This window comes from Capricornis sumatraensis, chromosome 16 (genome assembly GCF_032405125.1).
Source record: "Capricornis sumatraensis isolate serow.1 chromosome 16, serow.2, whole genome shotgun sequence".
Classification (NCBI taxonomy): Eukaryota; Metazoa; Chordata; class Mammalia; order Artiodactyla; family Bovidae; genus Capricornis; species Capricornis sumatraensis.
Genome location: NC_091084.1, coordinates 81,437,581 through 81,446,499, shown reverse-complemented (window position 1 = coordinate 81,446,499; position 8,919 = coordinate 81,437,581).

Sequence of the window (8,919 nt, the reverse complement as noted above, 5' to 3'; positions counted from 1 at the left end):
TATAATTTCACACGGTAATAAGGAGAACTAAACACGTGTTACTTATTCCAGGAACAGCTATAGATTTAACAATATTAAAAATGCCTTTGCTTTCAACTAAACATTGAAGAAGACAAAGAAAGCTCTCTGGTGGGCAGGTTGCTTATGAACAAACCCAGGTCAAGTCACATCAGAACATAATGTATCAATTAAATGTATATACTGAACTTGGCATTGCTGAGAATGCGAACAAAAGTTTGCAGCTGCATTTTCTTGCTTCCTTTCATTTGTACTCATTGTCACAAATTATAGAGAAGACTAACCTGGAATTCCAAAGGAAGGGGCTACCCTGGTGGCTCAGTGGTAAAGAATCCGCATGTCAAGGCAGGGGACACAAGAGACGAGGGTTTGATCCCTGAGCCAGGAAGATCCCCTGGAGGAGGAAATGGCAACCCACTCCAGTATCCTTGCCTGGAGAATCCCATGAACAGAGGAGCCTGGTGGGCTGCAGTCCATGGGGTTGTGAAAGAGTCAGACACGACTGAGCGCTGCGCAAAGGGAAGAGTGTTGAAGCGTTACCCTGTTGGGAAGAAGGCTCTGAAGTGCTGATCAGTCCTTTCCACTGAATTACAGAGCCCCCAGTTGCCTTCCTGAGTATATTTTAGCTGAATGTAATGAGCTCCTTCTTCTCATTAATAATTTATTTCCTTAAAATAAGAGTCTTTGCATGAAGATACCAGATTCTGGAATTAGAACACTGAGTGGAATATCAGTGCATCATGAGTCATATCATGGGACTGACATGTCAATCAATGATGTTTCTTTGAGAAAATGATGGTGCCCCTCCCCCACACACCCCGCCCCCATCCCCCAGCCCCTGGTAACAAGGTAGACTCATGGTAGCATAAGCGGAAGGCAGAACTTACAAAATTATTTTAGGTTTCCTCCACTTCGCATCTCCTGCATCTTCACTGCTCCTTTCAAATTTCTACTTCTTTCAAAGCCCTGCTCATCCTTTTCACGTTCATCCTTTTGGGTTTGTGAGTCTGTTCTTGGTATCAAATGACTTACAGAGAAGCACTTGCCCAGGAGGTACACTCCCCTTCTGCTGGCACTCTCTAACTATGCCTGTCTCATTAGAACTTTATTAAAATGCAGTTTATCACAGAATATAATCGAGTAACCATGTGATTCCACTGTGAATCAATAAGCACACTGTGGCCAGAACACACGACAAAAATATCAATAGTGTGTTGATACAACGGGTTCCTCCAGCTCTTTTCATGCAGTTTTACTGGTGGGTGAGAAAAAGGGTTAGTTATGGCAGCAGGAGTGCTGCTTCTGTGTGGGAAATCCTTCCCGGCGTTTCTCCCCACCCGCCCCACCCCCACCCCCCAACAAAGTATTTATTTTTAAATCCAAAGTTTGAAAAAAAGTAATTGCAAAATCAGGAAAATTGAGGAAGTTATTATAATTGTGCTGCAGGAATTAAAGCATAATAATCACTCAACATCACTAATTATCAGGGAAATGCAAATGAAAACCTACAATGAGATAGCACCTTACAACTGTCAGAATGGCTATCATCAAAAAGTCGACAAAAATTCTACAGAGAAGAGACTAGTGGTTAGCAGTAGGGAGAGGGAAGAGAGGAAAGGCAAGACAGGGAAAGAGGAGTAAGAGGTATAAAATATGTACTTTTATGTATAAAATAAATCAGATATGAGGATCTATTGTACAGCATAGGGAAAATAGCCAAAATGCTATAAGTTTAAATGGAATACAATCTACAATAACTGAATCATTATGTTGTATGCCTAAAACAAATATAATGCTGCAGATAAATTACAGATTAATTTTTTAAATAAATAAAATATAATTTAATTTAAAAGTAAATAAACAAAGCATAACCATCAATGTAGAGCAGTTACTGGTTCAGAGGGATCCACTCATGTCAGGAAGAAAGTGGGGACCAACCAGGAAATGTGACGTGCAGCGTCAGAGGTTGAGTCTGCATTTCTGAGACCAGAACTAGAAGCACTGGGAGAAACTGTCACAATCGGATCAGTCAGTCTTGATGGTAGCTGTTCCCATATGTGTGTTTACGGCCCATTTGCTGTTAACAGGGAGTTATTCTTGCAAGTAAAGGAAGTAGTCGTTAGTTCATGTGCATAAGATACTTTATACAAATCCTGTGAGAGATGTTCCAGGAAATAATACATTACAGAAACAAACAAGTCCTTAAACTGGCCACTTTGACATGATTCTGTCTAATGCTTTTAATCCTGTTGGGAGACCTGAATGCTCACTTATCCGAGTACTGCCCAGCCACGTCCCTGGAGCATTGTCCAGTGTTTGGCTGATCTCTGTAGCTGGCGATGGTGGTGGTTTGGTTGCTAGGTTGTGGCTCTTACTACCCCATGTACTGTAGTCCGCCAGGCTTCCTGTCCATGGGGCTCTCCAGGAAGAAAACTGGAGTGGGTTGCAATTTCCTTCTCCAAGGAATCTTCTTGACCTGGGAATCCGTTAGGTAGTTAGAATAGGGAAAGGGAGTCCAGAATGGCGGTGGCTAAAAGATAAGGAAGAGAAAAGCTCGTGAAAATAGAACAAAGAAAGGTCCGAGGACCGGAGTGAGGACCTCCGGTAAAACAGACAGCACTCCTGGCTGGCCCAATTTACAGAGGACAGGCCCGGGGGGAAGAAAAATACATAAAAAGAGGAGCCAAAGCTAGCTCGCTCTCTCTCCCGCGCGCTGGGGCGCTCTTCTCTTCGCATCTTTGGATCAACGTGCCCTCATGCCTCGAAGACGGATTTTCCTGCTATCTTCTAAATAAAAGAGAGCTGTAACACTGATTTGTCTAAGAGCTATAACATGGTCCGCTCGAGACCTGAGAGCTATAACACGGTCTGTCCAAGACCCGAGAGCTGTGACACGCCGAGGGGGCTTTCATGTCCGTCACTCCAAATCTTTGTTGTGACGAGACAAAAGCCAAGGAGCCTGTGCTCATGTGACAGACCCAACCCAGGTCTCTTGCACAGCAGGCAGCCTCGCGCAGCTACACTCGTGTGACAGACCCAACCCAGGTCTCCTGCACAGCGGGCAGCCTCGCGCATTACAGGAGGATTCTTTACCGACTCAGCCACCAGGTCATCCCCCATAGTCTGCAGCACTTAGTATATACTAAAACACCTAAAATTTGTAATTATTAAGCAAATTTTAGATAGCTGAACTAATGAGTAAAGAGTACTGAGAATGCTGAAAATATTTTAAGAATGACTTATAACCTTATAGTTTTCATAAAAATTCCCAGGAATTTCAAGTTCCCATTCCCACATGTTGAAGACCAAGAAAACCACATAGGGAGTGCTTGCCCAAGCACGTCGGTGTTATCCAACTACAACTAATGCATAGAGAGGGAGAGATGGCTAGATGAGGAAATCACTGAATGCAAGAGATTACCGTACAACAGTACATCTTGGGCAGTTTGTTTCAGGGATATTGGGTGGGTTAAAAATAAGCTGCAGTATACCGTCAAGAGTCAACACAAGAGGTATTTTCATAATGATTATCTCTTTCTCAGCAGTGACTTTGAAAACCACATAAAATCACAGATTCTGCTAAAGAAAGTTCAAACTGCCGCACAATTGCTCTCATTTCACACGCTAGGAAGGTTATGCTCAATATCCTTCAAGTTAGGCTTCAGCAGTATGTGAACTGAGACACTCCAGATGTGCAAGCTGGGTTTAGAAAAGGCAGAGGAACCAGAGAGCCAATTGCCAACATCCGTTAGATCATAGAGAAACCAAGGGAATTCCAGAAAAAACATCTACTTCTGCTTCATCGACTGTGCTAAAGCCTTTGGCTGTGGATCACAACAAACTGTGGAAAATACTTAAGGAGACGGGAATACCAGACCAACTTAGCTGTCTCCTGAGAAACCTGTATGTGGATCAAGAAGCAGCAGTTAGAATCTTAAATGAAACAATGGACTGGTTCAAAACTGGGAAAGAAGTAAGACAAGGCTGTATGTTGTCACCCTGCTTATTTAACTTATATGCAGAGTGCTGTGTGCTTAGTCGCTCCATCACGTCCAACTCTTTGTGACCCCGTGGACTGTAGCTCTCCAGGCTCCTCTGTCCATGAGGATTCTCCAGGCAAGAATAGTGGAGTGGGTTGTCATTTCCTTCTCCAGTGGATCTTCCCAACCCAGGGATCGAACCCGGGTCTCCCGCATTTCAGGCGGATTCTTTACCGTCTGAGCCACCAGGGACGCCTCACATGCAGAGTACATCATGCAAAATCCCGGGCTGGATGAAGCACAAGCTGGAACCAAGGTTTCCAGGAGAAATATCAACAAACTCAGATATACAAATAAACCGCTCTAGTGGCAGAAAGTGAAGAGGAACTAAAGAGCCTCTGGATGAGGGTGAAAGAGGAGCGTGGAAAAGCTGGCTTGAAACTCAACATTCGAAAAACTCATGGCATCCAGTCCCATCACTTCATGGCAAATAAAAGAGGAAACAGTGGAAACAGTGACAGATTTTATTTTCTTGGGCTCCAAAAAGTCCAAATTACAGACTGTGACTGCAGCCATGAAATTAAAACACACTTGCTCCTTGGAAGGAAAACTATGGCAAACCTAGACAGTACATTAAAAAGCAGAGACAGCACTTTGCCAAAAAAAGGTCCGTATAGTCAAAGCTATGGTTTTTCCAGTGGTCATGTACAGATGTGAGAGCTGGACCATAAAGGACACTGAGCACTGAAGAAATGATGCTTTTGAACTGTGGTGTTGGAGAAGACTCTCGAAAGTCCTTGGACTGCAAGAAGATCAAACCAGTCAATCCTAAAGGAAATTAACCTTGAATACCCATTGGAATAACTGATGCTGAAGCTCCAATAATTTGGCCACCTAATGTGAAGGGCCAACTCATTGGAAAAGACCCTGATTCTGGGAAAGATTGAAGGCAAAAGGAGAAGAGGGTGGCAGAGGATGAGAAGGTTGGATAACATCACTCAATGGACATGAATTTGAGCAAACTCCAGGGGATAGTGAAGGACAAGGAAGCCTGGCGTGCTGCAGTCCATGGGGTCGCAGAGTCAGACACGACTTAGTGACTAGACAACAACAGTGGAAACCAGTACGTATTTTAAATGTGATGGTGATCATTGCTTGGGCTTCTCTCTGTCCACTGGACCCAATTTGTGAATTGCCCTGGTTTCCGTTTTTTGGTTTCAATCCAGTCCTCATGAGAAGGCAAAGTATGGCACTCGCAGCATTGAGAAAAGGAGGCTATTCAGCAGAGGTGGGGCACCATCTTCAGCGACATAGACCACACACTTGGGTGATCTTTATGAAGCAACTTGAGAAACACCATTTTATGCCTTCATTTAGGATTTAGTGATGGCGGAGGGAAAGGAATAATATTAATCAGAGTCTCAGCATCAGCTACAGGCTTCAGGACTGTGATGACACTCTGGCCTTAGTTTTCCCTGAGGTGACTCTGTCCACCACCTTGAAGCGGGGGAGGCCTCAACCAGGGTGATACTGCCCCCAAGTGGTCAAAAGTTAGTACTTCAGGGGTGAAAAAGGGAAACAAACCTCTTAGCTGTCTGTGCCTCTCCAAAGCTCAACACTGACTCATTTGAAGACTCTGATGCTGGGAAAGATTGAAGGCAGGAGGGGAAGGGGACGGCAGAGGACGAGACGGCTGGATGGCATCGCCCACCCGATGGACATGAGTTTGAGTAAACTCCGGGAGTTGCTGATGGACAGGGAGGCCTGGCGTGCTGCTGTCCATGGGGTCGCAGAGTCGGACACGACTGAGCAACTGAACAACAAAAAGCTCAGCCCAGTCTGACAAGAATCTTATTTCACAGTATTTGATTACATGGGAGCGGAGAGAATTGAGAAGAAAAGATCTATCAATCCAGTTCAGTTCAGTCGCTCGGTCGTGCCTGACTCTTTGTGACCCCATGAACCGCAGCACGCCAGGCCTCCCTGTCCATCACCAACTCCCAGACTTCACCCAAACTCATGTCTGTTGAGTTGGTGATGCCATCCAACCATCTTATTCTCTGTTGTCCCCTTAAAGGCTCCTTAAAGGGATGGCTGAGCAGTGATGAATGAAAGGATGAGGACCTCTGGATGGACTGGACTTGTGCTTCCCTTCTCAGCATTTTCACTGTTTTACAAAAAAACTATTCCATAGAATCTAGAGATAAGGAGAGGGCACAAATAGATAAGAGTAACACAAGAGGTGGATCGTATTGGACACAAGCCTTACCTCAATCTCTTCTTTCTAATGAGAGTTCTCCTTCCAAACGCTGCCGCCTCTTTCCAAGCTCTCGCAGCCGACTGGCACCCACACTGACCCTGGGCCACACGTGACCATGCAAACGCCCTGCAGCCTCTGGACTCAGAGCAGCAGTCACACTGAGGAGCATGGTTCCCGACCTTCTGTGTGGCCACTTCGGGGCCAGGTGATGCAGCTTGCAGTTCATGAAACTCAGGTCCCCACGGGGTGAGCCTCGGCGAATGGGAAGCAAGAGATGAAAAGAAACGGGGTACACAGGACCGACCCCAGCTACGGTTTCTCCTTACAGAGGAGTCTAACATGATAAACTTCATCGGATGAGTAGTTTTCTCCAGCTCTTGCATCTCGTTGTGAACACTCACCCTTGCAGTGATTCATTTCATTGCATTATACTGCATCTGGCCCAGCCTCTGTTTCTTGTCTTGTCCTCTTCCTTACATCGTGGGATTTCATCTTCCCAGTAAAATTTCAAGACCTGGATTCTTCCTTCAGGCTCTAGAAACGAGAAGACCCATGCAGAGATAGTAGTTATCGTAATCCCTCTGGGCTGCTATAACAAAATACCGTAAATCGGGCGGCTCATAAACAACAGAAATGTATTGCTTACAGTCCTGGAGGCTAGAAGCCCAAGACCAAGGCTCTAGCAATCCAGTGACCGAGAGCCTGCCTCCTGGTTCACGGACTGCCGTTTTCTCATTGCATCGTCATGAAGTGGGAGGGGCAAGGGAGCTTTTTCAGAACTCAATTATAAGGATGCTAATCCCATTCCTGGGGGCTCTGTCCCCGTGACCTAATCAGCTTCCAAGACCCCACCTCCTAACGCCATCACCTGGGGCCGTGTTTCAACATGTGAATTTTAAGAGGACACGAACTTTCAGACCACAGCAGTAGTAGAAGGAACACAAAAATACGCCTCACGGACAAGTTGTAGGAAGAAGGATTCTGGCTCCACACACGTTTCTTCTCTAGTCATGACCAGACAGATGGTGATAGGTAGATAAAATAACTTGCCTTTGCTTTCTTCTCCTACCCAGTTATTTTGGACTTTAGTCATGAATTCAATCAGCCTATAGGTTAAGTCATCTCCTGTTAAGGGGGAATGAGTGTTCTTGTTTAGGGCGAGAAATCACTGGATTATATTATGAAGCAGGTGCAATCATTAGCCGTAGGAGTCTATGAATTTCGCTTATGTCTCTGGTTGGCCCCTTTCTCCTGTCTATCTCAGGATCCATATCTGCAGCCTTCCCAGTGTATCTGCAAACCACCCAATATCATTTCAATCTGTTCCTTCCATTCGTAAAAACCCGGAGTTTATTGCTTCAGTTTGCAACTGTGAGCCCCGAGTGCTGAATCTCTCGTTCCCCAGATTCCCTTCCAACCCTGACCTTCACTCAAGTGGGAAGGAGACTGTCGCCTACCCCCTTCCACGAGAGGCAGCGTCTCTTTGGAATCATAATCCCTAGTCCAGGAATTACCCTCAGTTCTTAGGGTACTTACCGTTTCCCCTCGATTAGGCACTAGAAAGGACACAGAAAAGGCAATCTCAAATGCTTGCCAGTTCACTGGGAGCGTAAGACACGCAGCAAACAATTCAGTTGCTACAAAGAGCAATAAGCACCTAAGTTACAGATAGGAAGTTACAGGTGGGAAGAGGCCCAGAAGACAAACAAGAAAACATGTGTTTCCCGTGCACATCGTGGAGCCTGGGGTGTGAAAACAGCCATCTGTCCTGAGGAAAGCCTTCAGGGACACTCTCCCCAGGGACCGAGGAGGAGCTGCCTGTCCCATGTGAGCCCGGCCTGTGCCTTTATCAGGTCTGTGCTTGGGGAAAGAGCTTGTCATCAACAAGCTACACTGCTTGGTCTAGAGTCCAGTGACTTCCTGAGGTCCTAGCGTCTTTCAGAGGTGAGCCTGTTTAGACTGTAGCATCGTGGCTCTCAGCTAGTTAGGCAGGGGCCCCAGGGACTCGGGCAAGTTTTGCACGACTTCTGGGGGCAGGACAGGTAGGGCAGGAAGGTGAGATTATCACTCAAAATACACACTTGCTCATGCTAGTCAAGCCCAAACCAGTCCAGGGCTTAACCCTCACAGGACCCTCTAAGGCTGCTCCGTGTCTGGCCCTGAGGTTAGATGGAGATGCCTGCTGGTCCTCTGTCTCACTTTAGTTTGGCCTTGGCACCTCTCTCCTACATCGAAGCCTCAGTCTCTCTCTCTCCTTCCATCTCCATCCCTCTTTCACCTGTAAGTCAAGCTTCTCGGGGTCAGAGAGACCTCAGAGACCCTGCTCCAGTCTCTGCTCCCTTTCAGCCTTCCAGGACCCTGGCGTGGAGGTTTCTTTCTTTCTTTCTTTTCTGGCCTCTTCATGGAAAGAAAAGCCACGTGGGGACTTGGCTGTCTTTCATCCTTTAAGGACAAGAATTTTGGGAATAAGTAGAGGAGAGCAAAAAATGAGAAGGAGAAATCAGGAAAGACAAGACCAGCACCGCTTGGCTGTCCAGACAGTAGTCTTCCCAATAAGCCACAAAGAAAACCATATTGGGTCTAATCTCCCTTCCCTGACCCTGGGTAATATCTTGGGAGGTCTCTATGCCTTTCTGGTTGCTTCTAGTTTTACCTTGGCAC